Source organism: Ascidiella aspersa, chromosome 9 (assembly GCF_963924565.1).
Source record: "Ascidiella aspersa chromosome 9, kaAscAspe10.2, whole genome shotgun sequence".
Taxonomy (NCBI): Eukaryota; Metazoa; Chordata; class Ascidiacea; order Phlebobranchia; family Ascidiidae; genus Ascidiella; species Ascidiella aspersa.
This window is the reverse complement of record NC_139455.1, coordinates 24,161,057-24,183,548: the sequence shown is the minus strand read 5'-3', so window position 1 is coordinate 24,183,548 and position 22,492 is coordinate 24,161,057. Positions and strand designations below refer to the sequence as shown.

General features: G+C 42.3%; 1 protein-coding gene and 119 non-coding genes across 120 annotated transcripts in view; 32 read left to right on the top strand and 88 right to left on the bottom strand.

Moving 5' to 3' along the window:
* Positions 1-82, bottom strand: Trnan-guu (transfer RNA asparagine (anticodon GUU)). The gene has a single exon. It is a non-coding gene; the product is annotated as a tRNA-Asn (tRNA).
* The window catches only part of LOC146133850 (uncharacterized), a 142,775-nt gene that overhangs the window by 97,432 nt on the left and 22,851 nt on the right, over positions 1-22,492 (bottom strand). The gene's annotated exons all lie outside the window — the stretch shown is intronic.
* On the top strand, positions 170-252 carry Trnal-uaa (transfer RNA leucine (anticodon UAA)). Its single transcript has one exon. It is a non-coding gene; the product is annotated as a tRNA-Leu (tRNA).
* Trnaa-ugc (transfer RNA alanine (anticodon UGC)) lies at positions 477-548 on the bottom strand. Its single transcript has one exon. It is a non-coding gene; the product is annotated as a tRNA-Ala (tRNA).
* On the bottom strand, positions 551-632 carry Trnas-gcu (transfer RNA serine (anticodon GCU)). The gene has a single exon. It is a non-coding gene; the product is annotated as a tRNA-Ser (tRNA).
* Positions 792-863, bottom strand: Trnaa-cgc (transfer RNA alanine (anticodon CGC)). The gene has a single exon. It is a non-coding gene; the product is annotated as a tRNA-Ala (tRNA).
* On the bottom strand, positions 866-947 carry Trnas-gcu (transfer RNA serine (anticodon GCU)). The gene has a single exon. It is a non-coding gene; the product is annotated as a tRNA-Ser (tRNA).
* Positions 1,035-1,117, top strand: Trnal-uaa (transfer RNA leucine (anticodon UAA)). The gene has a single exon. It is a non-coding gene; the product is annotated as a tRNA-Leu (tRNA).
* Positions 1,311-1,382, bottom strand: Trnaa-ugc (transfer RNA alanine (anticodon UGC)). The gene has a single exon. It is a non-coding gene; the product is annotated as a tRNA-Ala (tRNA).
* On the bottom strand, positions 1,385-1,466 carry Trnas-gcu (transfer RNA serine (anticodon GCU)). The gene has a single exon. It is a non-coding gene; the product is annotated as a tRNA-Ser (tRNA).
* Positions 1,626-1,697, bottom strand: Trnaa-cgc (transfer RNA alanine (anticodon CGC)). Its single transcript has one exon. It is a non-coding gene; the product is annotated as a tRNA-Ala (tRNA).
* On the bottom strand, positions 1,700-1,781 carry Trnas-gcu (transfer RNA serine (anticodon GCU)). The gene has a single exon. It is a non-coding gene; the product is annotated as a tRNA-Ser (tRNA).
* On the top strand, positions 1,869-1,951 carry Trnal-uaa (transfer RNA leucine (anticodon UAA)). The gene has a single exon. It is a non-coding gene; the product is annotated as a tRNA-Leu (tRNA).
* Positions 2,177-2,248, bottom strand: Trnaa-ugc (transfer RNA alanine (anticodon UGC)). The gene has a single exon. It is a non-coding gene; the product is annotated as a tRNA-Ala (tRNA).
* Positions 2,419-2,501, top strand: Trnal-uaa (transfer RNA leucine (anticodon UAA)). Its single transcript has one exon. It is a non-coding gene; the product is annotated as a tRNA-Leu (tRNA).
* On the top strand, positions 2,968-3,050 carry Trnal-uaa (transfer RNA leucine (anticodon UAA)). Its single transcript has one exon. It is a non-coding gene; the product is annotated as a tRNA-Leu (tRNA).
* Positions 3,132-3,203, bottom strand: Trnaa-agc (transfer RNA alanine (anticodon AGC)). Its single transcript has one exon. It is a non-coding gene; the product is annotated as a tRNA-Ala (tRNA).
* Positions 3,206-3,287, bottom strand: Trnas-gcu (transfer RNA serine (anticodon GCU)). Its single transcript has one exon. It is a non-coding gene; the product is annotated as a tRNA-Ser (tRNA).
* Positions 3,375-3,457, top strand: Trnal-uaa (transfer RNA leucine (anticodon UAA)). Its single transcript has one exon. It is a non-coding gene; the product is annotated as a tRNA-Leu (tRNA).
* Trnaa-ugc (transfer RNA alanine (anticodon UGC)) lies at positions 3,646-3,717 on the bottom strand. The gene has a single exon. It is a non-coding gene; the product is annotated as a tRNA-Ala (tRNA).
* Trnas-gcu (transfer RNA serine (anticodon GCU)) lies at positions 3,720-3,801 on the bottom strand. The gene has a single exon. It is a non-coding gene; the product is annotated as a tRNA-Ser (tRNA).
* On the bottom strand, positions 3,961-4,032 carry Trnaa-cgc (transfer RNA alanine (anticodon CGC)). The gene has a single exon. It is a non-coding gene; the product is annotated as a tRNA-Ala (tRNA).
* Positions 4,035-4,116, bottom strand: Trnan-guu (transfer RNA asparagine (anticodon GUU)). The gene has a single exon. It is a non-coding gene; the product is annotated as a tRNA-Asn (tRNA).
* Positions 4,204-4,286, top strand: Trnal-uaa (transfer RNA leucine (anticodon UAA)). Its single transcript has one exon. It is a non-coding gene; the product is annotated as a tRNA-Leu (tRNA).
* On the bottom strand, positions 4,480-4,551 carry Trnaa-ugc (transfer RNA alanine (anticodon UGC)). Its single transcript has one exon. It is a non-coding gene; the product is annotated as a tRNA-Ala (tRNA).
* Positions 4,554-4,635, bottom strand: Trnas-gcu (transfer RNA serine (anticodon GCU)). Its single transcript has one exon. It is a non-coding gene; the product is annotated as a tRNA-Ser (tRNA).
* Positions 4,723-4,805, top strand: Trnal-uaa (transfer RNA leucine (anticodon UAA)). Its single transcript has one exon. It is a non-coding gene; the product is annotated as a tRNA-Leu (tRNA).
* Trnaa-ugc (transfer RNA alanine (anticodon UGC)) lies at positions 5,031-5,102 on the bottom strand. The gene has a single exon. It is a non-coding gene; the product is annotated as a tRNA-Ala (tRNA).
* On the bottom strand, positions 5,105-5,186 carry Trnas-gcu (transfer RNA serine (anticodon GCU)). Its single transcript has one exon. It is a non-coding gene; the product is annotated as a tRNA-Ser (tRNA).
* Positions 5,274-5,356, top strand: Trnal-uaa (transfer RNA leucine (anticodon UAA)). Its single transcript has one exon. It is a non-coding gene; the product is annotated as a tRNA-Leu (tRNA).
* Trnaa-ugc (transfer RNA alanine (anticodon UGC)) lies at positions 5,545-5,616 on the bottom strand. The gene has a single exon. It is a non-coding gene; the product is annotated as a tRNA-Ala (tRNA).
* Trnas-gcu (transfer RNA serine (anticodon GCU)) lies at positions 5,619-5,700 on the bottom strand. The gene has a single exon. It is a non-coding gene; the product is annotated as a tRNA-Ser (tRNA).
* Positions 5,860-5,931, bottom strand: Trnaa-cgc (transfer RNA alanine (anticodon CGC)). Its single transcript has one exon. It is a non-coding gene; the product is annotated as a tRNA-Ala (tRNA).
* Positions 5,934-6,015, bottom strand: Trnan-guu (transfer RNA asparagine (anticodon GUU)). Its single transcript has one exon. It is a non-coding gene; the product is annotated as a tRNA-Asn (tRNA).
* On the top strand, positions 6,103-6,185 carry Trnal-uaa (transfer RNA leucine (anticodon UAA)). The gene has a single exon. It is a non-coding gene; the product is annotated as a tRNA-Leu (tRNA).
* Trnaa-ugc (transfer RNA alanine (anticodon UGC)) lies at positions 6,379-6,450 on the bottom strand. Its single transcript has one exon. It is a non-coding gene; the product is annotated as a tRNA-Ala (tRNA).
* Positions 6,453-6,534, bottom strand: Trnas-gcu (transfer RNA serine (anticodon GCU)). Its single transcript has one exon. It is a non-coding gene; the product is annotated as a tRNA-Ser (tRNA).
* Positions 6,622-6,704, top strand: Trnal-uaa (transfer RNA leucine (anticodon UAA)). The gene has a single exon. It is a non-coding gene; the product is annotated as a tRNA-Leu (tRNA).
* Positions 6,930-7,001, bottom strand: Trnaa-ugc (transfer RNA alanine (anticodon UGC)). The gene has a single exon. It is a non-coding gene; the product is annotated as a tRNA-Ala (tRNA).
* Trnas-gcu (transfer RNA serine (anticodon GCU)) lies at positions 7,004-7,085 on the bottom strand. Its single transcript has one exon. It is a non-coding gene; the product is annotated as a tRNA-Ser (tRNA).
* Positions 7,173-7,255, top strand: Trnal-uaa (transfer RNA leucine (anticodon UAA)). The gene has a single exon. It is a non-coding gene; the product is annotated as a tRNA-Leu (tRNA).
* Trnaa-ugc (transfer RNA alanine (anticodon UGC)) lies at positions 7,449-7,519 on the bottom strand. The gene has a single exon. It is a non-coding gene; the product is annotated as a tRNA-Ala (tRNA).
* Trnas-gcu (transfer RNA serine (anticodon GCU)) lies at positions 7,522-7,603 on the bottom strand. The gene has a single exon. It is a non-coding gene; the product is annotated as a tRNA-Ser (tRNA).
* Trnaa-cgc (transfer RNA alanine (anticodon CGC)) lies at positions 7,762-7,833 on the bottom strand. Its single transcript has one exon. It is a non-coding gene; the product is annotated as a tRNA-Ala (tRNA).
* On the bottom strand, positions 7,836-7,917 carry Trnas-gcu (transfer RNA serine (anticodon GCU)). The gene has a single exon. It is a non-coding gene; the product is annotated as a tRNA-Ser (tRNA).
* On the top strand, positions 8,011-8,093 carry Trnal-uaa (transfer RNA leucine (anticodon UAA)). The gene has a single exon. It is a non-coding gene; the product is annotated as a tRNA-Leu (tRNA).
* On the bottom strand, positions 8,319-8,390 carry Trnaa-ugc (transfer RNA alanine (anticodon UGC)). Its single transcript has one exon. It is a non-coding gene; the product is annotated as a tRNA-Ala (tRNA).
* On the bottom strand, positions 8,393-8,474 carry Trnas-gcu (transfer RNA serine (anticodon GCU)). The gene has a single exon. It is a non-coding gene; the product is annotated as a tRNA-Ser (tRNA).
* Positions 8,562-8,644, top strand: Trnal-uaa (transfer RNA leucine (anticodon UAA)). Its single transcript has one exon. It is a non-coding gene; the product is annotated as a tRNA-Leu (tRNA).
* Trnaa-ugc (transfer RNA alanine (anticodon UGC)) lies at positions 8,838-8,909 on the bottom strand. Its single transcript has one exon. It is a non-coding gene; the product is annotated as a tRNA-Ala (tRNA).
* Trnas-gcu (transfer RNA serine (anticodon GCU)) lies at positions 8,912-8,993 on the bottom strand. Its single transcript has one exon. It is a non-coding gene; the product is annotated as a tRNA-Ser (tRNA).
* On the bottom strand, positions 9,153-9,224 carry Trnaa-cgc (transfer RNA alanine (anticodon CGC)). Its single transcript has one exon. It is a non-coding gene; the product is annotated as a tRNA-Ala (tRNA).
* Positions 9,227-9,308, bottom strand: Trnas-gcu (transfer RNA serine (anticodon GCU)). The gene has a single exon. It is a non-coding gene; the product is annotated as a tRNA-Ser (tRNA).
* Trnal-uaa (transfer RNA leucine (anticodon UAA)) lies at positions 9,396-9,478 on the top strand. Its single transcript has one exon. It is a non-coding gene; the product is annotated as a tRNA-Leu (tRNA).
* Positions 9,704-9,775, bottom strand: Trnaa-ugc (transfer RNA alanine (anticodon UGC)). Its single transcript has one exon. It is a non-coding gene; the product is annotated as a tRNA-Ala (tRNA).
* Trnas-gcu (transfer RNA serine (anticodon GCU)) lies at positions 9,778-9,859 on the bottom strand. Its single transcript has one exon. It is a non-coding gene; the product is annotated as a tRNA-Ser (tRNA).
* Positions 10,327-10,408, bottom strand: Trnas-gcu (transfer RNA serine (anticodon GCU)). The gene has a single exon. It is a non-coding gene; the product is annotated as a tRNA-Ser (tRNA).
* Trnal-uaa (transfer RNA leucine (anticodon UAA)) lies at positions 10,496-10,578 on the top strand. The gene has a single exon. It is a non-coding gene; the product is annotated as a tRNA-Leu (tRNA).
* Positions 10,772-10,843, bottom strand: Trnaa-ugc (transfer RNA alanine (anticodon UGC)). The gene has a single exon. It is a non-coding gene; the product is annotated as a tRNA-Ala (tRNA).
* On the bottom strand, positions 10,846-10,927 carry Trnas-gcu (transfer RNA serine (anticodon GCU)). The gene has a single exon. It is a non-coding gene; the product is annotated as a tRNA-Ser (tRNA).
* Trnaa-cgc (transfer RNA alanine (anticodon CGC)) lies at positions 11,087-11,158 on the bottom strand. Its single transcript has one exon. It is a non-coding gene; the product is annotated as a tRNA-Ala (tRNA).
* On the bottom strand, positions 11,161-11,242 carry Trnas-gcu (transfer RNA serine (anticodon GCU)). The gene has a single exon. It is a non-coding gene; the product is annotated as a tRNA-Ser (tRNA).
* Positions 11,330-11,412, top strand: Trnal-uaa (transfer RNA leucine (anticodon UAA)). Its single transcript has one exon. It is a non-coding gene; the product is annotated as a tRNA-Leu (tRNA).
* Positions 11,638-11,709, bottom strand: Trnaa-ugc (transfer RNA alanine (anticodon UGC)). Its single transcript has one exon. It is a non-coding gene; the product is annotated as a tRNA-Ala (tRNA).
* Trnas-gcu (transfer RNA serine (anticodon GCU)) lies at positions 11,712-11,793 on the bottom strand. Its single transcript has one exon. It is a non-coding gene; the product is annotated as a tRNA-Ser (tRNA).
* On the top strand, positions 11,881-11,963 carry Trnal-uaa (transfer RNA leucine (anticodon UAA)). The gene has a single exon. It is a non-coding gene; the product is annotated as a tRNA-Leu (tRNA).
* On the bottom strand, positions 12,189-12,260 carry Trnaa-ugc (transfer RNA alanine (anticodon UGC)). Its single transcript has one exon. It is a non-coding gene; the product is annotated as a tRNA-Ala (tRNA).
* Trnas-gcu (transfer RNA serine (anticodon GCU)) lies at positions 12,263-12,344 on the bottom strand. The gene has a single exon. It is a non-coding gene; the product is annotated as a tRNA-Ser (tRNA).
* Positions 12,432-12,514, top strand: Trnal-uaa (transfer RNA leucine (anticodon UAA)). Its single transcript has one exon. It is a non-coding gene; the product is annotated as a tRNA-Leu (tRNA).
* On the bottom strand, positions 12,708-12,779 carry Trnaa-ugc (transfer RNA alanine (anticodon UGC)). Its single transcript has one exon. It is a non-coding gene; the product is annotated as a tRNA-Ala (tRNA).
* On the bottom strand, positions 12,782-12,863 carry Trnas-gcu (transfer RNA serine (anticodon GCU)). Its single transcript has one exon. It is a non-coding gene; the product is annotated as a tRNA-Ser (tRNA).
* On the bottom strand, positions 13,022-13,093 carry Trnaa-cgc (transfer RNA alanine (anticodon CGC)). The gene has a single exon. It is a non-coding gene; the product is annotated as a tRNA-Ala (tRNA).
* On the bottom strand, positions 13,096-13,177 carry Trnas-gcu (transfer RNA serine (anticodon GCU)). Its single transcript has one exon. It is a non-coding gene; the product is annotated as a tRNA-Ser (tRNA).
* Positions 13,265-13,347, top strand: Trnal-uaa (transfer RNA leucine (anticodon UAA)). The gene has a single exon. It is a non-coding gene; the product is annotated as a tRNA-Leu (tRNA).
* Trnaa-ugc (transfer RNA alanine (anticodon UGC)) lies at positions 13,541-13,612 on the bottom strand. Its single transcript has one exon. It is a non-coding gene; the product is annotated as a tRNA-Ala (tRNA).
* Positions 13,615-13,696, bottom strand: Trnas-gcu (transfer RNA serine (anticodon GCU)). Its single transcript has one exon. It is a non-coding gene; the product is annotated as a tRNA-Ser (tRNA).
* Trnal-uaa (transfer RNA leucine (anticodon UAA)) lies at positions 13,776-13,858 on the top strand. The gene has a single exon. It is a non-coding gene; the product is annotated as a tRNA-Leu (tRNA).
* Trnaa-cgc (transfer RNA alanine (anticodon CGC)) lies at positions 14,051-14,122 on the bottom strand. The gene has a single exon. It is a non-coding gene; the product is annotated as a tRNA-Ala (tRNA).
* On the bottom strand, positions 14,125-14,206 carry Trnas-gcu (transfer RNA serine (anticodon GCU)). Its single transcript has one exon. It is a non-coding gene; the product is annotated as a tRNA-Ser (tRNA).
* Positions 14,294-14,376, top strand: Trnal-uaa (transfer RNA leucine (anticodon UAA)). The gene has a single exon. It is a non-coding gene; the product is annotated as a tRNA-Leu (tRNA).
* On the bottom strand, positions 14,676-14,757 carry Trnas-gcu (transfer RNA serine (anticodon GCU)). The gene has a single exon. It is a non-coding gene; the product is annotated as a tRNA-Ser (tRNA).
* Trnaa-ugc (transfer RNA alanine (anticodon UGC)) lies at positions 14,917-14,988 on the bottom strand. The gene has a single exon. It is a non-coding gene; the product is annotated as a tRNA-Ala (tRNA).
* Trnas-gcu (transfer RNA serine (anticodon GCU)) lies at positions 14,991-15,072 on the bottom strand. The gene has a single exon. It is a non-coding gene; the product is annotated as a tRNA-Ser (tRNA).
* On the bottom strand, positions 15,466-15,537 carry Trnaa-ugc (transfer RNA alanine (anticodon UGC)). The gene has a single exon. It is a non-coding gene; the product is annotated as a tRNA-Ala (tRNA).
* Positions 15,540-15,621, bottom strand: Trnas-gcu (transfer RNA serine (anticodon GCU)). The gene has a single exon. It is a non-coding gene; the product is annotated as a tRNA-Ser (tRNA).
* Positions 15,709-15,791, top strand: Trnal-uaa (transfer RNA leucine (anticodon UAA)). Its single transcript has one exon. It is a non-coding gene; the product is annotated as a tRNA-Leu (tRNA).
* Positions 15,985-16,056, bottom strand: Trnaa-ugc (transfer RNA alanine (anticodon UGC)). Its single transcript has one exon. It is a non-coding gene; the product is annotated as a tRNA-Ala (tRNA).
* Positions 16,059-16,140, bottom strand: Trnas-gcu (transfer RNA serine (anticodon GCU)). Its single transcript has one exon. It is a non-coding gene; the product is annotated as a tRNA-Ser (tRNA).
* Positions 16,300-16,371, bottom strand: Trnaa-cgc (transfer RNA alanine (anticodon CGC)). The gene has a single exon. It is a non-coding gene; the product is annotated as a tRNA-Ala (tRNA).
* On the bottom strand, positions 16,374-16,455 carry Trnas-gcu (transfer RNA serine (anticodon GCU)). Its single transcript has one exon. It is a non-coding gene; the product is annotated as a tRNA-Ser (tRNA).
* Positions 16,543-16,625, top strand: Trnal-uaa (transfer RNA leucine (anticodon UAA)). The gene has a single exon. It is a non-coding gene; the product is annotated as a tRNA-Leu (tRNA).
* Trnaa-ugc (transfer RNA alanine (anticodon UGC)) lies at positions 16,851-16,922 on the bottom strand. The gene has a single exon. It is a non-coding gene; the product is annotated as a tRNA-Ala (tRNA).
* On the bottom strand, positions 16,925-17,006 carry Trnas-gcu (transfer RNA serine (anticodon GCU)). Its single transcript has one exon. It is a non-coding gene; the product is annotated as a tRNA-Ser (tRNA).
* Positions 17,094-17,176, top strand: Trnal-uaa (transfer RNA leucine (anticodon UAA)). The gene has a single exon. It is a non-coding gene; the product is annotated as a tRNA-Leu (tRNA).
* Positions 17,474-17,555, bottom strand: Trnas-gcu (transfer RNA serine (anticodon GCU)). Its single transcript has one exon. It is a non-coding gene; the product is annotated as a tRNA-Ser (tRNA).
* Positions 17,643-17,725, top strand: Trnal-uaa (transfer RNA leucine (anticodon UAA)). The gene has a single exon. It is a non-coding gene; the product is annotated as a tRNA-Leu (tRNA).
* On the bottom strand, positions 17,919-17,990 carry Trnaa-ugc (transfer RNA alanine (anticodon UGC)). The gene has a single exon. It is a non-coding gene; the product is annotated as a tRNA-Ala (tRNA).
* Positions 17,993-18,074, bottom strand: Trnas-gcu (transfer RNA serine (anticodon GCU)). The gene has a single exon. It is a non-coding gene; the product is annotated as a tRNA-Ser (tRNA).
* Positions 18,234-18,305, bottom strand: Trnaa-cgc (transfer RNA alanine (anticodon CGC)). Its single transcript has one exon. It is a non-coding gene; the product is annotated as a tRNA-Ala (tRNA).
* Trnas-gcu (transfer RNA serine (anticodon GCU)) lies at positions 18,308-18,389 on the bottom strand. The gene has a single exon. It is a non-coding gene; the product is annotated as a tRNA-Ser (tRNA).
* Positions 18,477-18,559, top strand: Trnal-uaa (transfer RNA leucine (anticodon UAA)). The gene has a single exon. It is a non-coding gene; the product is annotated as a tRNA-Leu (tRNA).
* Trnaa-ugc (transfer RNA alanine (anticodon UGC)) lies at positions 18,785-18,856 on the bottom strand. Its single transcript has one exon. It is a non-coding gene; the product is annotated as a tRNA-Ala (tRNA).
* On the bottom strand, positions 18,859-18,940 carry Trnas-gcu (transfer RNA serine (anticodon GCU)). Its single transcript has one exon. It is a non-coding gene; the product is annotated as a tRNA-Ser (tRNA).
* Trnal-uaa (transfer RNA leucine (anticodon UAA)) lies at positions 19,028-19,110 on the top strand. The gene has a single exon. It is a non-coding gene; the product is annotated as a tRNA-Leu (tRNA).
* On the bottom strand, positions 19,410-19,491 carry Trnas-gcu (transfer RNA serine (anticodon GCU)). The gene has a single exon. It is a non-coding gene; the product is annotated as a tRNA-Ser (tRNA).
* Positions 19,579-19,661, top strand: Trnal-uaa (transfer RNA leucine (anticodon UAA)). The gene has a single exon. It is a non-coding gene; the product is annotated as a tRNA-Leu (tRNA).
* On the bottom strand, positions 19,855-19,926 carry Trnaa-ugc (transfer RNA alanine (anticodon UGC)). Its single transcript has one exon. It is a non-coding gene; the product is annotated as a tRNA-Ala (tRNA).
* On the bottom strand, positions 19,929-20,010 carry Trnas-gcu (transfer RNA serine (anticodon GCU)). The gene has a single exon. It is a non-coding gene; the product is annotated as a tRNA-Ser (tRNA).
* On the bottom strand, positions 20,169-20,240 carry Trnaa-cgc (transfer RNA alanine (anticodon CGC)). Its single transcript has one exon. It is a non-coding gene; the product is annotated as a tRNA-Ala (tRNA).
* On the bottom strand, positions 20,243-20,324 carry Trnas-gcu (transfer RNA serine (anticodon GCU)). The gene has a single exon. It is a non-coding gene; the product is annotated as a tRNA-Ser (tRNA).
* On the top strand, positions 20,412-20,494 carry Trnal-uaa (transfer RNA leucine (anticodon UAA)). Its single transcript has one exon. It is a non-coding gene; the product is annotated as a tRNA-Leu (tRNA).
* On the bottom strand, positions 20,688-20,759 carry Trnaa-ugc (transfer RNA alanine (anticodon UGC)). Its single transcript has one exon. It is a non-coding gene; the product is annotated as a tRNA-Ala (tRNA).
* Trnas-gcu (transfer RNA serine (anticodon GCU)) lies at positions 20,762-20,843 on the bottom strand. The gene has a single exon. It is a non-coding gene; the product is annotated as a tRNA-Ser (tRNA).
* Positions 20,923-21,005, top strand: Trnal-uaa (transfer RNA leucine (anticodon UAA)). Its single transcript has one exon. It is a non-coding gene; the product is annotated as a tRNA-Leu (tRNA).
* Positions 21,198-21,269, bottom strand: Trnaa-cgc (transfer RNA alanine (anticodon CGC)). The gene has a single exon. It is a non-coding gene; the product is annotated as a tRNA-Ala (tRNA).
* Positions 21,272-21,353, bottom strand: Trnas-gcu (transfer RNA serine (anticodon GCU)). The gene has a single exon. It is a non-coding gene; the product is annotated as a tRNA-Ser (tRNA).
* Trnal-uaa (transfer RNA leucine (anticodon UAA)) lies at positions 21,441-21,523 on the top strand. The gene has a single exon. It is a non-coding gene; the product is annotated as a tRNA-Leu (tRNA).
* Trnas-gcu (transfer RNA serine (anticodon GCU)) lies at positions 21,823-21,904 on the bottom strand. Its single transcript has one exon. It is a non-coding gene; the product is annotated as a tRNA-Ser (tRNA).
* Positions 22,064-22,135, bottom strand: Trnaa-ugc (transfer RNA alanine (anticodon UGC)). Its single transcript has one exon. It is a non-coding gene; the product is annotated as a tRNA-Ala (tRNA).
* Trnas-gcu (transfer RNA serine (anticodon GCU)) lies at positions 22,138-22,219 on the bottom strand. Its single transcript has one exon. It is a non-coding gene; the product is annotated as a tRNA-Ser (tRNA).

The following is a 22,492-nucleotide window of genomic DNA, read 5'->3' as shown; positions in this document are numbered from 1 at the left end:
GGACGAGGATGGGATTCCAACCCGCGCGTGCAGAGCACAATGGATTAACAGTCCATCGCCTTAACCACTCGGCCACCTCGTCGCTGTGTTGCGGTAGGTTACAACAAAACAAGTTTTCGCAGTTACAACAAAGTGCAACTTAAAAAATATTCTTGAAGCTAATAAACTGACTGGGTTGGCCGAGTGGTTAAGGCGTTGGACTTAAGTTCCAATGGATGTATATCCGCGTGGGTTCGAACCCCACACCCAGTACTACTTTTTGGTAAATTGAAGCAATTCACTCATATGAATTTCAACAGTGACTCAGATACAATACAAATATAGATTCAATAGTAGGTTTTAACAAAAATCAACAATAGGTTTTCTGCAAAATATAACTGAAATCTCCAGTATGTTTGACAAGTTAGGGCTGAAATTTAAATCAAAATAAAACTTCGAGTTCTTCAGAAAGAATCAACAAAACAAATTGAAAAGGATGGAGATGCCGGGGATTGAACCCGGGGCCTCACACATGCAAAGCGTGCGCTCTACCACTGAGCTACATCCCCTACGACGAGGATGGGATTCGAACCCACGCGTGCAGAGCACAATGGATTAGCAGTCCATCGCCTTAACCACTCAGCCACCTCGTCGCTGCGAAAAAGGCATTTGTGGGGAAATCATTAGACCAAAAAACTAAGAAAACCATTAATTGTGATATTTTCAAAACAACTATGTTGCGATATAACATAGTCCAACGAAAAAATCAATTTAGATTTCAATGATCTAACAACCGATTCACCAAACAAATATGGAGATGCCGGGGATTGAACCCGGGGCCTCACACATGCGAAGCGTGCGCTCTACCACTGAGCTACATCCCCTACGACGAGGATGGGATTCGAACCCACGCGTGCAGAGCACAATGGATTAGCAGTCCATCGCCTTAACCACTCGGCCACCTCGTCGCTGTGTTGCAGTAGGTCACAACAATACAAGTTTTCGCAGTTACAACAAAGTGCAACTTAAAAAATATTCTTCAAGCTAATAAACTGACTGGGTTGGCCGAGTGGTTAAGGCGTTGGACTTAAGTTCCAATGGATGTATATCCGCGTGGGTTCGAACCCCACACCCAGTACTACTTTTTGGTAAATTGAAGCAATTCACTCATATGAATTTCAACACTGACTCAGATACAATACAAATATAGATTCAATAGTAGGTTTTGACAAAAATCAACAATACGGTTTTCTGCAAAATATAACTAAAATTTAAATCAAAATAAAACTTCGAGTTCTTCAGAAAGAATCAACAAAACAAATTGAAAAGGATGGAGATGCCGGGGATTGAACCCGGGGCCTCACACATGCAAAGCGTGCGCTCTACCACTGAGCTACATCGCCTACGACGAGGATGGGATTCGAACCCACGCGTGCAGAGCACAATGGATTAGCAGTCCATCGCCTTAACCACTCGGCCACCTCGTCGCTGCGAAAAAGGCATTTGTGGGAAAATGATTAGGCCAAAAAACTAAGAAAACCATGAATTGTGACATTTTCAAAACAACTGTGTTGCGATATTACATAGTCCAACAAAACAATCAATTTAGAACTCAATGATCTAACAATCGATTCACCAAACAAATATGGAGATGCCGGGGATTGAACCCAGGGCCTCACACATGCGAAGCGTGCGCTCTACCACTGAGCTACATCCCCTACGACGAGGATGGGATTCGAACCCACGCGTGCAGAGCACAATGGATTAGCAGTCCATCGCCTTAACCACTCGGCCACCTCGTCGCTGTGTTGCAGTAGGTTACAACAAAACAAGAATTCGCAATCACAACAAAGTGCAACTTAAAAAATATTCTTCAAGCTAATAAACTAACTGGGTTGGCCAAGTGGTTAAGGCGTTGGACTTAAGTTCCAATGGATGTATATCCGCGTGGGTTCGAACCCCACACCCAGTACTACTTTTTGGTAAATTGAAGCAATTCACTCATATGAATTTCAACACTGACTAAGATACAATTCAAACATAGATTCAATAGTTGGTTTTGACAAAAATCAACAATACGGATTTCTGCAAAATATAACTAAAATCTCCAGTATGTTTGACAAGTTAGGGCTGAAATTTAAATCAATATAAAACTTCAAGTTCTTCAGAAAGAATCAACAAAACAAATTGAAAAGGATGGAGATGCCGGGGATTGAACCCGGGGCCTCACACATGCAAAGCGTGCGCTCTACCACTGAGCTACATCCCCTACGACGAGGATGGGATTCGAACCCACGCGTGCAGAGCACAATGGATAGCAGTCCATCGCCTTAACCACTCGGCCACCTCGTCGCTGTGTTGCAGTAGGTTACAACAAAACAAGATTTCGCAATCACAACAAAGTGCAACTTAAAAAATATTCTTGAAGCTAATAAACTGACTGGGTTGGCCGAGTGGCTAAGGCGTTGGACGTAAGTTCCAATGGATGTATATCCGCGTGGGTTCGAACCCAACACTCAGTACTACTTTTTGGTAAATTGAGGCAATTCACTCACATGAATTTCAACACTGACTCAGATACAATACATATATAGATTCAATAGTAGGTTTTGACAAAAATCAACAATACGGTTTTCTGCAAAATATAACTAAAATCTCCAGGATGTTTGATAAGTTAGGGCTGAAATTTATATCAATATAAAACTTCAAGTTCTTCAGAAGGAATCAAAAAAACAAATTGAAAAGGATGGATGCCGGGGATTGAACCCGGGGCCTCAAACATGCAAAGCGTCCGCTGTACAACTGAGCTACATCCCCTACGACGAGCATGTGATTCGGAACCACGAGTGCAGAGCACAATGGATTAGCAGTCCATCGCCTTAACCACTCGGCCACCTCGTCGCTGTGTTGCGGTAGGTTACAACAAAACAAGTTTTCGTAGTTACAACAAAGTGCAACTTAAAAAATATTCTTGAAGCTAATAAACTAACTGTGTTGGCCGAGTGGTTAAGGCGTTGGACTTAAGTTCCAATGGATGTATATCCGCGTGGGTTCGAACCCCACACCCAGTACTACTTTTTCTTAAATTGAAGCTCCAACAAAACAATCAATTTAGAACTCAATGATCTAACAATCGATTCACCAAACAAATATGGAGATGTCGGGGATTGAACCCGGGGCCTCACACATGCTAAGCGTGCGCTCTACCACTGAGCTACATCCCCTACGACGAGGATGGGATTCGAACCCACGCGTGCAGAGCACAATGGATTAGCAGTCCATGGCCTTAACCGCTCGGCCACCTCGTCGCTGTGTTGCGGTAGGTTACAACAAAACAAGATTTCGCAATCACAACAAAGTGCAACTTAAAAAATATTCTTCAAGCTAATAAACTAACTGGGTTGGCCGAGTGGTTAAGGCGTTGGACTTAAGTTCCAATGGATGTATATCCGCGTGGGTTCGAACCCCACACCCAGTACTACTTTTTGGTAAATTGAAGCAATTCACTCATATGAATTTCAACACTGACTCAGATACAATACAAATATAGATTCAATAGTAGGTTTTGACAAAAATCAACAATACGGTTTTCTGCAAAATATAACTAAAATTTAAATCAAAATAAAACTTCCTTCAGAAAGAATCAACAAAACAAATTGAAAAGGATGGAGATGCCGGGGATTGAACCCGGGGCCTCACACATGCAAAGCGTGCGCTCTACCACTGAACTACATCCCCTACGACGAGGATGGGATTCGAACCCACGCGTGCAGAGCACAATGGATTAGCAGTCCATCGCCTTAACCAGTCGGCCACCTCGTCGCTGCTAAAAAGGCATTTGTGGGGAAATGATTAGGCCAAAAAACTAAGAAAACCATAAAGTGTGCCATTTTCAAAACAACTGTGTTGCGATATTACATAGTCCAACAAAACAATCAATTTAGAACTCAATGATCTAACAATCGATTCACCAAACAAATATGGAGATGCCGGGGATTGAACCCGGGGCCTCACACATGCGAAGCGTGCGCTCTACCACTGAGCTACATCCCCTAGGACGAGGATGGGATTCCAACCCGCGCGTGCAGAGCACAATGGATTAACAGTCCATCGCCTTAACCACTCGGCCACCTCGTCGCTGTGTTGCCGTAGGTTACAACAAAACAAGTTTTCGCAGTTACAACAAAGTGCAACTTAAAAAATATTCTTGAAGCTAATAAACTGACTGGGTTGGCCGAGTGGTTAAGGCGTTGGACTTAAGTTCCAATGGATGTATATCCGCGTGGGTTCGAACCCCACACCCAGTACTACTTTTTGGTAAATTGAAGCAATTCACTCATATGAATTTCAACAGTGACTCAGATACAATACAAATATAGATTCAATAGTAGGTTTTGACAAAAATCAACAATACGGTTTTCTGCAAAATATAACTAAAATTTAAATCAAAATAAAACTTCGAGTTCTTCAGAAAGAATCAACAAAACAAATTGAAAAGGATGGAGATGCCGGGGATTGAACCCGGGGCCTCACACATGCAAAGCGTGCGCTCTACCACTGAGCTACATCCCCTACGACGAGGATGGGATTCGAACCCACGCGTGCAGAGCACAATGGATTAGCAGTCCATCGCCTTAACCACTCGGCCACCTCGTCGCTGTGTTGCGCTAGGTTACAACAAAACAAGATTTCGCAATCACAACAAAGTGCAACTTAAAAAATATTCTTGAAGCTAATAAACTGACTGGGTTGGCCGAGTGGTTAAGGCGTTGGACTTAAGTTCCAATGGATGTATATCTGCGTGGGTTCGAACCCCACACCCAGTACTACTTTTTGGTAAATTGAAGCAATTCACTCATATGAATTTCAACACTGACTCAGATACAATACAAATATAGATTCAATAGTAGGTTTTAACAAAAATCAACAATACGGTTTTCTGCAAAATATAACTGAAATCTCCAGTATGTTTGACAAGTTAGGGCTGAAATTTAAATCAAAATAAAACTTCGAGTTCTTCAGAAAGAATCACCATCACAAATTGAAAAAGATGGAGATGCCGGGGATTGAACCCGGGGCCTCACACATGCAAAGCGTGCGCTCTACCACTGAGCTACATCCCCTACGACGAGGATGGGATTCGAACCCACGCGTGCAGAGCACAATGGATTAGCAGTCCATCGCCTTAACCACTCGGCCACCTCGTCGCTGTGTTGCAGTAGGTTACAACAAAACAAGATTTCGCAATCACAACAAAGTGCAACTTAAAAAATATTCTTCAAGCTAATAAACTAACTGGGTTGGCCGATTGGCTAAGGCGTTGGACGTAAGTTCCAATGGATGTATATCCGCGTGGGTTCGAACCCCACACCCAGTACTACTTTTTGGTAAATTGAAGCAATTCACTCATATGAATTTCAACACTGACTCAGATACAATACAAATATAGATTCAATAGTAGGTTTTGACAAAAATCAACAATACGGTTTTCTGCAAAATATAACTAAAATTTAAATCAAAATAAAACTTCCTTCAGAAAGAATCAACAAAACAAATTGAAAAGGATGGAGATGCCGGGGATTGAACCCGGGGCCTCACACATGCAAAGCGTGCGCTCTACCACTGAACTACATCCCCTACGACGAGGATGGGATTCGAACCCACGCGTGCAGAGCACAATGGATTAGCAGTCCATCGCCTTAACCAGTCGGCCACCTCGTCGCTGCTAAAAAGGCATTTGTGGGGAAATGATTAGGCCAAAAAACTAAGAAAACCATAAAGTGTGCCATTTTCAAAACAACTGTGTTGCGATATTACATAGTCCAACAAAACAATCAATTTAGAACTCAATGATCTAACAATCGATTCACCAAACAAATATGGAGATGCCGGGGATTGAACCCGGGGCCTCACACATGCGAAGCGTGCGCTCTACCACTGAGCTACATCCCCTAGGACGAGGATGGGATTCCAACCCGCGCGTGCAGAGCACAATGGATTAACAGTCCATCGCCTTAACCACTCGGCCACCTCGTCGCTGTGTTGCCGTAGGTTACAACAAAACAAGTTTTCGCAGTTACAACAAAGTGCAACTTAAAAAATATTCTTGAAGCTAATAAACTGACTGGGTTGGCCGAGTGGTTAAGGCGTTGGACTTAAGTTCCAATGGATGTATATCCGCGTGGGTTCGAACCCCACACCCAGTACTACTTTTTGGTAAATTGAAGCAATTCACTCATATGAATTTCAACAGTGACTCAGATACAATACAAATATAGATTCAATAGTAGGTTTTGACAAAAATCAACAATACGGTTTTCTGCAAAATATAACTAAAATTTAAATCAAAATAAAACTTCGAGTTCTTCAGAAAGAATCAACAAAACAAATTGAAAAGGATGGAGATGCCGGGGATTGAACCCGGGGCCTCACACATGCAAAGCGTGCGCTCTACCACTGAGCTACATCCCCTACGACGAGGATGGGATTCGAACCCACGCGTGCAGAGCACAATGGATTAGCAGTCCATCGCCTTAACCACTCGGCCACCTCGTCGCTGTGTTGCAGTAGGTTACAACAAAACAAGATTTCGCAATCACAACAAAGTGCAACTTAAAAAATATTCTTGAAGCTAATAAACTGACTGGGTTGGCCGAGTGGTTAAGGCGTTGGACTTAAGTTCCAATGGATGTATATCTGCGTGGGTTCGAACCCCACACCCAGTACTACTTTTTGGTAAATTGAAGCAATTCACTCATATGAATTTCAACACTGACTCAGATACAATACAAATATAGATTCAATAGTAGGTTTTAACAAAAATCAACAATACGGTTTTCTGCAAAATATAACTGAAATCTCCAGTATGTTTGACAAGTTAGGGCTGAAATTTAAATCAAAATAAAACTTCGAGTTCTTCAGAAAGAATCACCATCACAAATTGAAAAAGATGGAGATGCCGGGGATTGAACCCGGGGCCTCACACATGCAAAGCGTGCGCTCTACCACTGAGCTACATCCCCTACGACGAGGATGGGATTCGAACCCACGCGTGCAGAGCACAATGGATTAGCAGTCCATCGCCTTAACCACTCGGCCACCTCGTCGCTGTGTTGCAGTAGGTTACAACAAAACAAGATTTCGCAATCACAACAAAGTGCAACTTAAAAAATATTCTTCAAGCTAATAAACTAACTGGGTTGGCCGATTGGCTAAGGCGTTGGACGTAAGTTCCAATGGATGTATATCCGCGTGGGTTCGAACCCCACACCCAGTACTACTTTTTGGTAAATTGAAGCAATTCACTCATATGAATTTCAACACTGACTCAGATACAATACAAATATAGATTCAATAGTAGGTTTTGACAAAAATCAACAATACGGTTTTCTGCAAAATATAACTAAAATTTAAATCAAAATAAAACTTCGAGTTCTTCAGAAAGAATCAACAAAACAAACTGAAAAGGATGGAGATGCCGGGGATTGAACCCGGGCCTCACACATGCAAAGCGTGCGCTCTACCACTGAGCTTCATCCCCTACGACGAGGATGGGATTCGAACCCACGCGTGCAGAGCACAAAGGATTAGCAGTCCATCGCCTTAACCACTCGGCCACCTCGTCGCTGCGAAAAAGGCATTTGTGGGAAAATGATTAGGCCAAAAACTAAGAAAACCATGAATTGTGACATTTTCAAAACAACTGTGTTGCGATATTACATAGTCCAACAAAACAATCAATTTAGAACTCAATGATCTAACAATCGATTCACCAAACAAATATGGAGATGCCGGGGATTGAACCCGGGGCCTCACACATGCGAAGCGTGCGCTCTACCACTGAGCTACATCCCCTACGACGAGGATGGGATTCGAACCCACGCGTGCAGAGCACAATGGATTAGCAGTCCATCGCCTTAACCACTCGGCCACCTAGTCGCTGTGTTGCAGTATGTTACAATAAAACAATTTTCGCATTTCGCAATCACAAGAAAGTGCAACTTAAAAAATATTCTTCAAGCTAATAAACTAACTGGGTTGGCCGAGTGGTTAAGGCGTTGGACTTAATTTCCAATGGATGTATATCCGCGTGGGTTCGAACCCCACACCCAGTACTACTTTTTGGTAAATTGAGGCAATTCACTCATATGAATTTCAACACTGACTCAGATACAATACAAATATAGATTCAATAGTAGGATTTAACAAAAATCAACAATACGGTTTTCTGCAAAATATAACTGAAATCTCCAGTATGTTTGACAAGTTAGGGCTGAAATTTAAATCAAAATAAAACTTCGAGTTCTTCAGAAAGAATCACCATCACAAATTGAAAAAGATGGAGATGCCGGGGATTGAACCCGGGGCCTCACACATGCAAAGCGTGCGCTCTACCACTGAGCTACATCCCCTACGACGAGGATGGGATTCGAACCCACGCGTGCAGAGCACAATGGATTAGCAGTCCAACGCCTTAACCACTCGGCCACCTCGTCGCTGTGTTGCCGTAGGTTACAACAAAACAAGTTTTCGCAGTTACAACAAAGTGAAACTTAAAAAATATTCTTGAAGCTAATAAACTGACTGGGTTGGCCGAGTGGTTAAGGCGTTGGACTTAAGTTCCAATGGATGTATATCCGCGTGGGTTCGAACCCCACACCCAGTACTACTTTTTGGTAAATTGAAGCAATTCACTCATATGAATTTCAAAACTGACTCAGATACAATACAAATATAGATTCAATAGTAGGTTTTGACAAAAATCAACAATACGGTTTTCTGCAAAATATAACTAAAATTTAAATCAAAATAAAACTTCGAGTTCTTCAGAAAGAATCAACAAAACAAATTGAAAAGGATGGAGATGCCGGGGATTGAACCCGGGGCCTCACACATGCAAAGCGTGCGCTCTACTACTGAGCTACATCCCCTACGACGAGGATGGGATTCGAACCCACGCGTGCAGAGCACAATGGATTAGCAGTCCATCGCCTTAACCACTCGGCCACCTCGTCGCTGCGAAAAAGGCATTTGTGGGAAAATGATTAGGCCAAAAAACTAAAAAAAACATGAATTGTGACATTTTCAAAACAACTGTGTTGCGATATTACATCGTCCAACAAAACAATCAATTTAGAACTCAATGATCTAACAATCGATTCACCAAACAAATATGGAGATGCCGGGGATTGAACCCGGGGCCTCACACATGCGAAGCATGCGCTCTACCACTGAGCTACATCCCCTACGACGAGGATGGGATTCGAACCCACGCGTGCAGAGCACAATGGATTAGCAGTCCATCGCCTTAACCACTCCGCCACCTCGTCGCTGTGTTGCAGTAAGTTACAACAAAACAAGTTTTCGCAGTTACAACAAAGTGCAACTTAAAAAATATTCTTGAAGCTAATAAACAGACTGGGTTGGCCGAGTGGTTAAGGCGTTGGACTTAAGTTCCAATGGATGTATATCCGCGTGGGTTCGAACCCCACACCCAGTACTACTTTTTGGTAAATTGAAGCAATTCACTCATATGAATTTCAACACTGACTCAGATACAATACAAATATAGATTCAATAGTAGGTTTTGACAAAAATCAACAATACGGTTTTCTGCAAAATATAACTAAAATCTCCAGTATGTTTGACAAGTTAGGGCTGAAATTTAAATCAAAATAAAACTTCGAGTTCTTCAGAAAGAATCACCAAAACAAATTGAAAAGGATGGAGATGCCGGGGATGGAACCCGGGGCCTCACACATGCAAAGCGTGCGCTCTACCACTGAGCTACATCCCCTACGACGAGGATGGGATTCGAACCCACGCGTGCAGAGCACAGTGGATTAGCAGTCCATCGCCTTAACCACTCGGCCACCTCGTCGCTGTGTTGCAGTAGGTTACAACAAAACAAGATTTCGCAATCACAACAAAGTGCAACTTAAAAAATATTCTTCAAGCTAATAAACTAACTGGGTTGGCCGATTGGCTAAGGCGTTGGACGTAAGTTCCAATGGATGTATATCCGCGTGGGTTCGAACCCAACACTCAGTACTACTTTTTGGTAAATTGAGGCAATTCACTCATATGAATTTCAACACTGACTCAGATACAATACATATATAGATTCAATAGTAGGTTTTGACAAAAATCAACAATACGGTTTTCTGCAAAATATAACTAAAATCTCCAGGATGTTTGATAAGTTAGGGCTGAAATTTATATCAATATAAAACTTCAAGTTCTTCAGAAGGAATCAAAAAAACAAATAGAAAAGGATGGATGCCGGGGATTGAACCCGGGGCCTCACACATGCAAAGCGTGCGCTGTACAACTGAGCTACATCCCCTACGACGAGCATGGGATTCGAACCCACGCGTGCAGAGCACAATGGATTAGCAGTCCATCGCCTTAACCACTCGGCCACCTCGTCGCTGTGTTGCCGTAGGTTACAACAAAACAAGTTTTCGCAGTTACAACAAAGTGCAACTTAAAAAATATTCTTGAAGCTAATAAACTGACTGGGTTGGCCGAGTGGTTAAGGCGTTGGACTTAAGTTCCAATGGATGTATATCCGCGTGGGTTCGAACCCCACACCCAGTACTACTTTTTGGTAAATTGAAGCAATTCACTCATATGAATTTCAACACTGACTCAGATACAATACAAATATAGATTCAATAGTAGGTTTTGGCAAAAATCAACAATACGGTTTTCTGCAAAATATAACTAAAATTTAAATCAAAATAAAACTTCGAGTTCTTCAGAAAGAATCAACAAAACAAATTGAAAAGGATGGAGATGCCGGGGATTGAACCCGGGGCCTCACACATGCAAAGCGTGCGCTCTACCACTGAGCTACATCCCCTACGACGAGGATGGGATTCGAACCCACGCGTGCAGAGCATAATGGATTAGCAGTCCATCGACTTAACCACTCGGCCACCTCGTCGCTGCGAAAAAGGCATTTGTGGGAAAATGATTAGGCCAAAAAACTAAGAAAACCATGAATTGTGACATTTTTAAAACCACTGTGTTGCGATATTACATAGTCCAACAAAACAATCAATTTAGAACTCAATGATCTAACAATCGATTCACCAAACAAATATGGAGATGCCGGGGATTGAACCCGGGGCCTCACACATGCGAAGCGTGCGCTCTACCACTGAGCTACATCCCCTACGACGAGGATGGGTTTCCAACCCACGCGTGCAGAGCACAATGGATTAGCAGTCCATCGCCTTAACCACTCGGCCACCTCGTCGCTGTGTTGCAGTAGGTTACAACAAAGAAAGATTTCGCAATCACAACAAAGTGCAACTTAAAAAATATTCTTCAAGCTAATAAACTAACTGGGTTGGCCGAGTGGTTAAGGCGTTGGACTTAAGTTCCAATGGATGTATATCCGCGTGGGTTCGAACCCCACACCCAGTACTACTTTTTGGTAAATTGAAGCAATTCACTCATATGAATTTCAACACTGACTCAGATACAATGCAAATATAGATTCAATAGTAGGTTTTTACAAAAATCAACAATACGGTTTTCTGCAAAATATAACTAAAATCTCCAGTATGTTTGATAAGTTAGGGCTGAAATTTAAATCAAAATAAAACTTCGAGTTCTTCAGAAAGAATCACCAAAACAAATTGAAAAGGATGGAGATGCCGGGGATTGAACCCGGGGCCTCACAAATGCAAAGCGTGCGCTCTACCACTGAGCTACATCCCCTACGACGAGGATGGGATTCGAACCCACGCGTGCAGAGCACAATGGATTAGCAGTCCATCGCCTTAACCACTCGGCCACCTCGTCGCTGTGTTGCAGTAGGTTACAACAAAACAAGTTTTCGCAGTTACAACAAAGTGCAACTTAAAAAATATTCTTGAAGCTAATAAACAGACTGGGTTGGCCGAGTGGTAAAGGCGTTGGACTTAAGTTCCAATGGATGTATATCCGCGTGGGTTCGAACCCCACACCCAGTACTACTTTTTGGTAAATTGAAGCAATTCACTTATATGAATTTCAACACTGACTCAGATACAATACAAATATAGATTCAATAGTAGGTTTTGACAAAAATCAACAATACGGTTTTCTGCAAAATATAACTAAAATCTCCAGTATGTTTGACAAGTTAGGGCTGAAATTTAAATCAAAATAAAACTTCGAGTTCTTTAGAAAGAATCACCAAAACAAATTGAAAAGGATGGAGATGCCGGGGATTGAACCCGGGGCCTGACACATGCAAAGCGTGCGCTCTACCACTGAGCTACATCCCCTACGACGAGGATGGGATTCGAACCCACGCGTGCAGAGCACAATGGATTAGCAGTCCATCGCCTTAACCACTCGGCCACCTCGTCGCTGTGTTGCCGTAGGTTACAACAAAACAAGTTTTCGCAGTTACAACAAAGTGCAACTTAAAAAATATTCTTGAAGCTAATAAACTGACTGGGTTGGCCGAGTGGTTAAGGCGTTGGACTTAAGTTCCAATGGATGTATATCCGCGTGGGTTCGAACCCCACACCCAGTACTACTTTTTGGTAAATTGAAGCAATTCACTCATATGAATTTCAACACTGACTCAGATACAATACAAATATAGATACAATAGTAGGTTTTGACAAAAATTAACAATACGGTTTTCTGCAAAATATAACTAAAATTTAAATCAAAATAAAACTTCGAGTTCTTCAGAAAGAATCAACAAAACAAATTGAAAAGGATGGAGATGCCGGGGATTGAACCCGGGGCCTCACACATGCAAAGCGTGCGCTCTACCACTGAGCTACATCCCCTACGACGAGGATGGGATTCGAACCCACGCGTGCAGAGCACAATGGATTAGCAGTCCATCGCCTTAACCACTCGGCCACCTCGTCGCTGCGAAAAAGGCATTTGTGGGAAAATGAGTAGGCCAAAAACTAAGAAAACCATGAATTGTGACATTTTCAAAACAACTGTGTTGCGATATTACATAGTCCAACAAAACAATCAATTTAGAACTCAATGATCTAACAATCGATTCACCAAACAAATATGGAGATGCCGGGGATTGAACCCGGGGCCTCACACATGCGAAGCGTGCGCTCTACCACTGAGCTACATCCCCTACGACGAGGATGGGATTCGAACCCACGCGTGGAGAGCACAATGGATTAGCAGTCCAACGCCTTAACCACTCGGCCACCTCGTCGCTGTGTTGCCGTAGGTTACAACAAAACAAGTTTTCGCAGTTACAACAAAGTGCAACTTAAAAAATATTCTTGAAGCTAATAAACTGACTGGGTTGGCCGAGTGGTTAAGGCGTTGGACTTAAGTTCCAATGGATGTATATCCGCGTGGGTTCGAACCCCACACCCAGTACTACTTTTTGGTAAATTGAAGCAATTCACTCATATGAATTTCAACACTGACTCAGATACAATACAAATATAGATTCAATAGTAGGTTTTGACAAAAATCAACAATACGGTTTTCTGCAAAATATAACTAAAATTTAAATCAAAATAAAACTTCGAGTTCTTCAGAAAGAATCAACAAAACAAATTGAAAAGGATGGAGATGCCGGGGATTGAACCCGGGGCCTCACACATGCAAAGCGTGCGCTCTACCAATGAGCTACATCCCCTACGACGAGGATGGGATTCGAACCCACGCGTGCAGAGCACAATGGATTAGCAGTCCATCGCCTTAACCACTCGGCCACCTCGTCGCTGTAGGTTACAACAAAACAAGTTTTCGCAGTTACAACAAAGTGCAACTTAAAAAATATTCTTGAAGCTAATAAACTAACTGGGTTGGCCGAGTGGTTAAGGCGTGGGACTTAAGTTCCAATGGATGTATATCCGCGTGGGTTCGAACCCCACACCCAGTACTACTTTTTGGTAAATTGAAGCAATTCACTCATATGAATTCAACACTGACTCAGATACAATACAAATATAGATTCAATAGTAGGTTTTGACAAAAATCAACAATACGGTTTTCTGCAAAATATAACTAAAATTTAAATCAAAATAAAACTTCGAGTTCTTCAGAAAGAATCAACAAAACAAATTGAAAAGGATGGAGATGCCGGGGATTGAACCAGGGGCCTCACACATGCGAAGCGTGCGCTCTACCACTGAGCTACATCCCCTACGACGAGGATGGGATTCGAACCCACGCGTGCAGAGCACAATGGATTAGCAGTCCATCGCCTTAACCACTCGGCCACCTCGTCGCTGTGTTGCGGTAGGTTACAACAAAACAAGATTTCGCAATCACAACAAAGTGCAACTTAAAAAATATTCTTCAAGCTAATAAACTAACTGGGTTGGCCGAGTGGTTAAGGCGTTGGACTTAAGTTCCAATGGATGTATATCCGCGTGGGTTCGAACCCCACACCCAGTACTACTTTTTGGTAAATTGAGGCAATTCACTCATATGAATTTCAACACTGACTCAGATACAATACATATATAGATTCAATAGTAGGTTTTAACAAAAATCAACAATACGGTTTTCTGCAAAATATAACTGAAATCTCCAGTATGTTTGACAAGTTAGGGCTGAAATTTAAATCAAAATAAAACTTCGAGTTCTTCAGAAAGAATCACCAAAACAAATTGAAAAAGATTGAGATGCCGGGGATTGAACCCGGGGCCTCACACATGCAAAGCGTGCATACTACCACTGAGCTACATCCCCTACGACGAGGATGGGATTCGAACCCACGCGTGCAGAGCACAATGGATTAGCAGTCCATCGCCTTAACCACTCGGCCACCTCGTCGCTGCGAAAAAAGGCATTTGTGAGGAAATCATTAGACCAAAAAACTAAGAAAACCATTAATTGTGATATTTTCAAAACAACTGTGTTGCGATATTACATAGTCCAACAAAACAATCAATGTAGAACTGAATGATCTAACAATCGATTCACCAAAAAATATGGAGAAGCCGGGGATTGAACCCGGGGCCTCACACATGCAAAGCGTGCGCTCTACCACTGAGCTACATCCCCTACGACGAGGATGGGATTCGAACCCACGCGTGCAGAGCACAATGCATTAGCAGTCCATCGACTTAACCACTCGGCCACCTCGTCGCTGTGTTGCAGTAGGTTACAACAAAACAAGATTTCGCAATCACAACAAAGTGCAACTTAAAAAATATTCTTCAAGCTAATAAACTAACTGGGTTGGCCGAGTGGTTAAGGCGTTGGATTAAGTTCCAATGGTTGTATATCTGCGTGGGTTCGAACCCAACACTCTGTACTACTTTTTGGTAAATTAAGGCAATTCACTCATATGAATTTCAACACTGACTCAGATACAATACATATATAGATTCAATAGTAGGTTTTAACAAAAATCAACAATAGGTTTTCTGCAAAATATAACTGAAATCTCCAGTATGTTTGACAAGTTAGGGCTGAAATTTAAATCAAAATAAAACTTCGAGTTCTTCAGAAAGAATCACCAAAACAAATTGAAAAAGATGGAGATGCCGGGGATTGAACCCGGGGCCTCACACATGCAAAGCGTGCGCTCTACCACTGAGCTACATCCCCTACGACGAGGATGGGATTCGAACCCACGCGGGCAGAGCACAATGGATTAGCAGTGCATCGCCTTAACCACTCGGCCACCTCGTCGCTGTGTTGCGGTAGGTTACAACAAAACAAGATTTCGCAATCACAACAAAGTGCAACTTAAAAAATATTCTTGAAGCTAATAAACTGACTGGGTTGGCCGAGTGGTTAAGGCGTTGGACTTAAGTTCCAATGGATGTATATCCGCGTGGGTTCGAACCCCACACCTAGTACTACTTTTTGGTAAATTGAAGCAATTCACTCATATGAATTTCAACACTGACTCAGATACAATACAAATATAGATTCAATAGTAGGTTTTGACAAAAATCAACAATACGGTTTTCTGCAAAATATAACTAAAATTTAAATCAAAATAAAACTTCGAGTTCTTCAGAAAGAATCAACAAAACAAATTGAAAAGGATGGAGATGCCGGGGATTGAACCCGGGGTCTCACACATGCAAAGCGTGCGCTCTACCACTGAGCTACATCCCCTACGACGAGGATGGGATTCGAACCCACGCGTGCAGAGCACAATGGATTAGCAGTCCATCGCCTTAACCACTCGGCCACCTCGTCGCTGCGAAAAAGGCATTTGTGGGAAAATGATTAGGCCAAAAAACTAAAAAAAACATGAATTGTGACATTTTCAAAACAACTGTGTTGCGATATTACATCGTCCAACAAAACAATCAATTTAGAACTCAATGATCTAACAATCGATTCACCAAACAAATATGGAGATGCCGGGGATTGAACCCGGGGCCTCACACATGCGAAGCGTGCGCTCTACCACTGAGCTACATCCCCTACGACGAGGATGGGATTCGAACCCACGCGTGCAGAGCACAATGGATTAGCAGTCCATCGCCTTAACCACTCGGCCACCTCGTCGCTGTGTTGCAGTAGGTTACAACAAAACAAGTTTTCGCAGTTACAACAAAGTGCAACTTAAAAAATATTCTTGAAGCTAATAAACAGACTGGGTTGGCCGAGTGGTTAAGGCGTTGGACTTAAGTTCCAATGGATGTATATCCGCGTGGGTTCGAACCCCACACCCAGTACTACTTTTTGGTAAATTGAAGCAATTCACTCATATGAATTTCAACACTGACTCAGATACAATACAAATATAGATTCAATAGTAGGTTTTGACAAAAATCAACAATACGGTTTTCTGCAAAATATAACTAAAATCTCCAGTATGTTTGACAAGTTAGGGCTGAAATTTAAATCAAAATAAAACTTCGAGTTCTTCAGAAAGAATCACCAAATCAAATTGAAAAGGATGGAGATGCCGGGGATTGAACCCGGGGCCTCACACATGCAAAGCGTGCGCTCTACCACTGAGCTACATCCCCTACGACGAGGATGTGATTCGAACCCACGCGTGCAGAGCACAGTGGATTAGCAGTCCATCGCCTTAACCACTCGGCCACCTCGTCGCTGTGTTGCAATAGGTTACAACAAAACAAGATTTCGCAATCACAACAAAGTGCAACTTAAAAAATATTCTTCAAGCTAATAAACTAACTGGGTTGGCCGAGTGGTTAAGGCGTTGGACTTAAGTTCCAATGGATGTATATCCGCGTGGGTTCGAACCCAACACTCAGTACTACTTTTTGGTAAATTGAGGCAATTCACTCATATGAATTTCAACACTGACTCAGATACAATACATATATAGATTCAATAGTAGGTTTTCACAAAAATCAACAATACGGTTTTCTGCAAAATATAACTAAAATCTCCAGGATGTTTGATAAGTTAGGGCTGAAATTTATATCAATATAAAACTTCAAGTTCTTCAGAAGGAATCAAAAAAACAAATTGAAAAGGATGGATGCCGGGGATTGAACCCGGGGCCTCACACATGCAAAGCGTGCGCTGTACAACTGAGCTACATCCCCTACGACGAGCATGGGATTCGAACCCACGCGTGCAGAGCACAATGGATTAGCAGTCCATCGCCTTAACCACTCGGCCACCTCGTCGCTGTGTTGCCGTAGGTTACAACAAAACAAGTTTTCGCAGTTACAACAAAGTGCAACTTAAAAAATATTCTTGAAGCTAATAAACTGACTGGGTTGGCCGAGTGTTTAAGGCGTTGGACTTAAGTTCCAATGGATGTATATCCGCGTGGGTTCGAACCCAACACCCAGTACTACTTTTTGGTAAATTGAAGCAATTCACTCATATGAATTTCAACACTGACTCAGATACAATACAAATATAGATTCAATAGTAGGTTTTGACAAAAATCAACAATACGGTTTTCTGCAAAATATAACTAAAATTTAAATCAAAATAAAACTTCGAGTTCTTCAGAAAGAATCAACAAAACAAATTGAAAAGGATGGAGATGCCGGGGATTGAACCCGGGGCCTCACACATGCAAAGCGTGCGCTCTACCACTGAGCTACATCCCCTACGACGAGGATGGGATTCGAACCCACGCGTGCAGAGCACAATGGATTAGCAGTCCATCGCCTTAACCACTCGGCCACCTCGTCGCTGCGAAAAAGGCATTTGTGGGAAAATGATTAGGCCAAAAAACTAAGAAAACCATGAATTGTGACATTTTTAAAACCACTGTGTTGCGATATTACATAGTCCAACAAAACAATCAATTTAGAACTCAATGATCTAACAATCGATTCACCAAACAAATATGGAGATGCCGGGGATTGAACCCGGGGCCTCACACATGCGAAGCGTGCGCTCTACCACTGAGTTACATCCCCTACGACGAGGATGGGTTTCCAACCCACGCGTGCAGAGCACAATGGATTAGCAGTCCATCGCCTTAACCACTCGGCCACCTCGTCGCTGTGTTGCAGTAGGTTACAACAAAGAAAGATTTCGCAATCACAACAAAGTGCAACTTAAAAAATATTCTTCAAGCTAATAAACTAACTGGGTTGGCCGAGTGGTTAAGGCGTTGGACTTAAGTTCCAATGGATGTATATCCGCGTGGGTTCGAACCCCACACCCAGTACTACTTTTTGGTAAATTGAAGCAATTCACTCATATGAATTTCAACACTGACTCAGATACAATGCAAATATAGATTCAATAGTAGGTTTTTACAAAAATCAACAATACGGTTTTCTGCAAAATATAACTAAAATCTCCAGTATGTTTGATAAGTTAGGGCTGAAATTTAAATCAAAATAAAACTTCGAGTTCTTCAGAAAGAATCACCAAAACAAATTGAAAAGGATGGAGATGCCGGGGATTGAACCCGGGGCCTCACAAATGCAAAGCGTGCGCTCTACCACTGAGCTACATCCCCTACGACGAGGATGGGATTCGAACCCACGCGTGCAGAGCACAATGGATTAGCAGTCCATCGCCTTAACCACTCGGCCACCTCGTCGCTGTGTTGCAGTAGGTTACAACAAAACAAGTTTTCGCAGTTACAACAAAGTGCAACTTAAAAAATATTCTTGAAGCTAATAAACAGACTGGGTTGGCCGAGTGGTAAAGGCGTTGGACTTAAGTTCCAATGGATGTATATCCGCGTGGGTTCGAACCCCACACCCAGTACTACTTTTTGGTAAATTGAAGCAATTCACTTATATGAATTTCAACACTGACTCAGATACAATACAAATATAGATTCAATAGTAGGTTTTGACAAAAATCAACAATACGGTTTTCTGCAAAATATAACTAAAATCTCCAGTATGTTTGACAAGTTAGGGCTGAAATTTAAATCAAAATAAAACTTCGAGTTCTTTAGAAAGAATCACCAAAACAAATTGAAAAGGATGGAGATGCCGGGGATTGAACCCCCGGCCTGACACAAGCAAAGCGTGCGCTCTACCACTGAGCTACATCCCCTACGACGAGGATGGGATTCGAACCCACGCGTGCAGAGCACAATGGATTAGCAGTCCATCGCCTTAACCACTCGGCCACCTCGTCGCTGTGTTGCCGTAGGTTACAACAAAACAAGTTTTCGCAGTTACAACAAAGTGCAACTTAAAAAATATTCTTGAAGCTAATAAACTGACTGGGTTGGCCGAGTGGTTAAGGCGTTGGACTTAAGTTCCAATGGATGTATATCCGCGTGGGTTCGAACCCCACACCCAGTACTACTTTTTGGTAAATTGAAGCAATTCACTCATATGAATTTCAACACTGACTCAGATACAATACAAATATAGATACAATAGTAGGTTTTGACAAAAATTAACAATACGGTTTTCTGCAAAATATAACTAAAATTTAAATCAAAATAAAACTTCGAGTTCTTCAGAAAGAATCAACAAAACAAATTGAAAAGGATGGAGATGCCGGGGATTGAACCCGGGGCCTCACACATGCAAAGCGTGCGCTCTACCACTGAGCTACATCCCCTACGACGAGGATGGGATTCGAACCCACGCGTGCAGAGCACAATGGATTAGCAGTCCATCGCCTTAACCACTCGGCCACCTCGTCGCTGCGAAAAAGGCATTTGTGGGAAAATGAGTAGGCCAAAAACTAAGAAAACCATGAATTGTGGCATTTTCAAAACAACTGTGTTGCGATATTACATAGTCCAACAAAACAATCAATTTAGAACTCAATGATCTAACAATCGATTCACCAAACAAATATGGAGATGCCGGGGATTGAACCCGGGGCCTCACACATGCGAAGCGTGCGCTCTACCACTGAGCTACATCCCCTACGACGAGGATGGGATTCGAACCCACGCGTGGAGAGCACAATGGATTAGCAGTCCAACGCCTTAACCACTCGGCCACCTCGTCGCTGTGTTGCCGTAGGTTACAACAAAACAAGTTTTCGCAGTTACAACAAAGTGCAACTTAAAAAATATTCTTGAAGCTAATAAACTGACTGGGTTGGCCGAGTGGTTAAGGCGTTGGACTTAAGTTCCAATGGATGTATATCCGCGTGGGTTCGAACCCCACACCCAGTACTACTTTTTGGTAAATTGAAGCAATTCACTCATATGAATTTCAACACTGACTCAGATACAATACAAATATAGATTCAATAGTAGGTTTTGACAAAAATCAACAATACGGTTTTCTGCAAAATATAACTAAAATTTAAATCAAAATAAAACTTCGAGTTCTTCAGAAAGAATCAACAAAACAAATTGAAAAGGATGGAGATGCCGGGGATTGAACCCGGGGCCTCACACATGCAAAGCGTGCGCTCTACCAATGAGCTACATCCCCTACGACGAGGATGGGATTCGAACCCACGCGTGCAGAGCACAATGGATTAGCAGTGCATCGCCTTAACCACTCGGCCACCTCGTCGCTGTAGGTTACAACAAAACAAGTTTTCGCAGTTACAACAAAGTGCAACTTAAAAAATATTCTTGAAGCTAATAAACTAACTGGGTTGGCCGAGTGGTTAAGGCGTGGGACTTAAGTTCCAATGGATGTATATCCGCGTGGGTTCGAACCCCACACCCAGTACTACTTTTTGGTAAATTGAAGCAATTCACTCATATGAATTCAACACTGACTCAGATACAATACAAATATAGATTCAATAGTAGGTTTTGACAAAAATCAACAATACGGTTTTCTGCAAAATATAACTAAAATTTAAATCAAAATAAAACTTCGAGTTCTTCAGAAAGAATCAACAAAACAAATTGAAAAGGATGGAGATGCCGGGGATTGAACCAGGGGCCTCACACATGCGAAGCGTGCGCTCTACCACTGAGCTACATCCCCTACGACGAGGATGGGATTCGAACCCACGCGTGCAGAGCACAATGGATTAGCAGTCCATCGCCTTAACCACTCGGCCACCTCGTCGCTGTGTTGCGGTAGGTTACAACAAAACAAGATTTCGCAATCACAACAAAGTGCAACTTAAAAAATATTCTTCAAGCTAATAAACTAACTGGGTTGGCCGAGTGGTTAAGGCGTTGGACTTAAGTTCCAATGGATGTATATCCGCGTGGGTTCGAACCCCACACCCAGTACTACTTTTTGGTAAATTGAGGCAATTCACTCATATGAATTTCAACACTGACTCAGATACAATACATATATAGATTCAATAGTAGGTTTTAACAAAAATCAACAATACGGTTTTCTGCAAAATATAACTGAAATCTCCAGTATGTTTGACAAGTTAGGGCTGAAATTTAAATCAAAATAAAACTTCGAGTTCTTCAGAAAGAATCACCAAAACAAATTGAAAAAGATTGAGATGCCGGGGATTGAACCCGGGGCCTCACACATGCAAAGCGTGCATACTACCACTGAGCTACATCCCCTACGACGAGGATGGGATTCGAACCCACGCGTGCAGAGCACAATGGATTAGCAGTCCATCGCCTTAACCACTCGGCCACCTCGTCGCTGCGAAAAAAGGCAATTGTGAGGAAATCATTAGACCAAAAAACTAAGAAAACCATTAATTGTGATATTTTCAAAACAACTGTGTTGCGATATTACATAGTCCAACAAAACAATCAATGTAGAACTGAATGATCTAACAATCGATTCACCAAAAAATATGGAGAAGCCGGGGATTGAACCCGGGGCCTCACACATGCAAAGCGTGCGCTCTACCACTGAGCTACATCCCCTACGACGAGGATGGGATTCGAACCCACGCGTGCAGAGCACAATGCATTAGCAGTCCATCGACTTAACCACTCGGCCACCTCGTCGCTGTGTTGCAGTAGGTTACAACAAAACAAGATTTCGCAATCACAACAAAGTGCAACTTAAAAAATATTCTTCAAGCTAATAAACTAACTGGGTTGGCCGAGTGGTTAAGGCGTTGGATTAAGTTCCAATGGTTGTATATCTGCGTGGGTTCGAACCCAACACTCTGTACTACTTTTTGGTAAATTAAGGCAATTCACTCATATGAATTTCAACACTGACTCAGATACAATACATATATAGATTCAATAGTAGGTTTTAACAAAAATCAACAA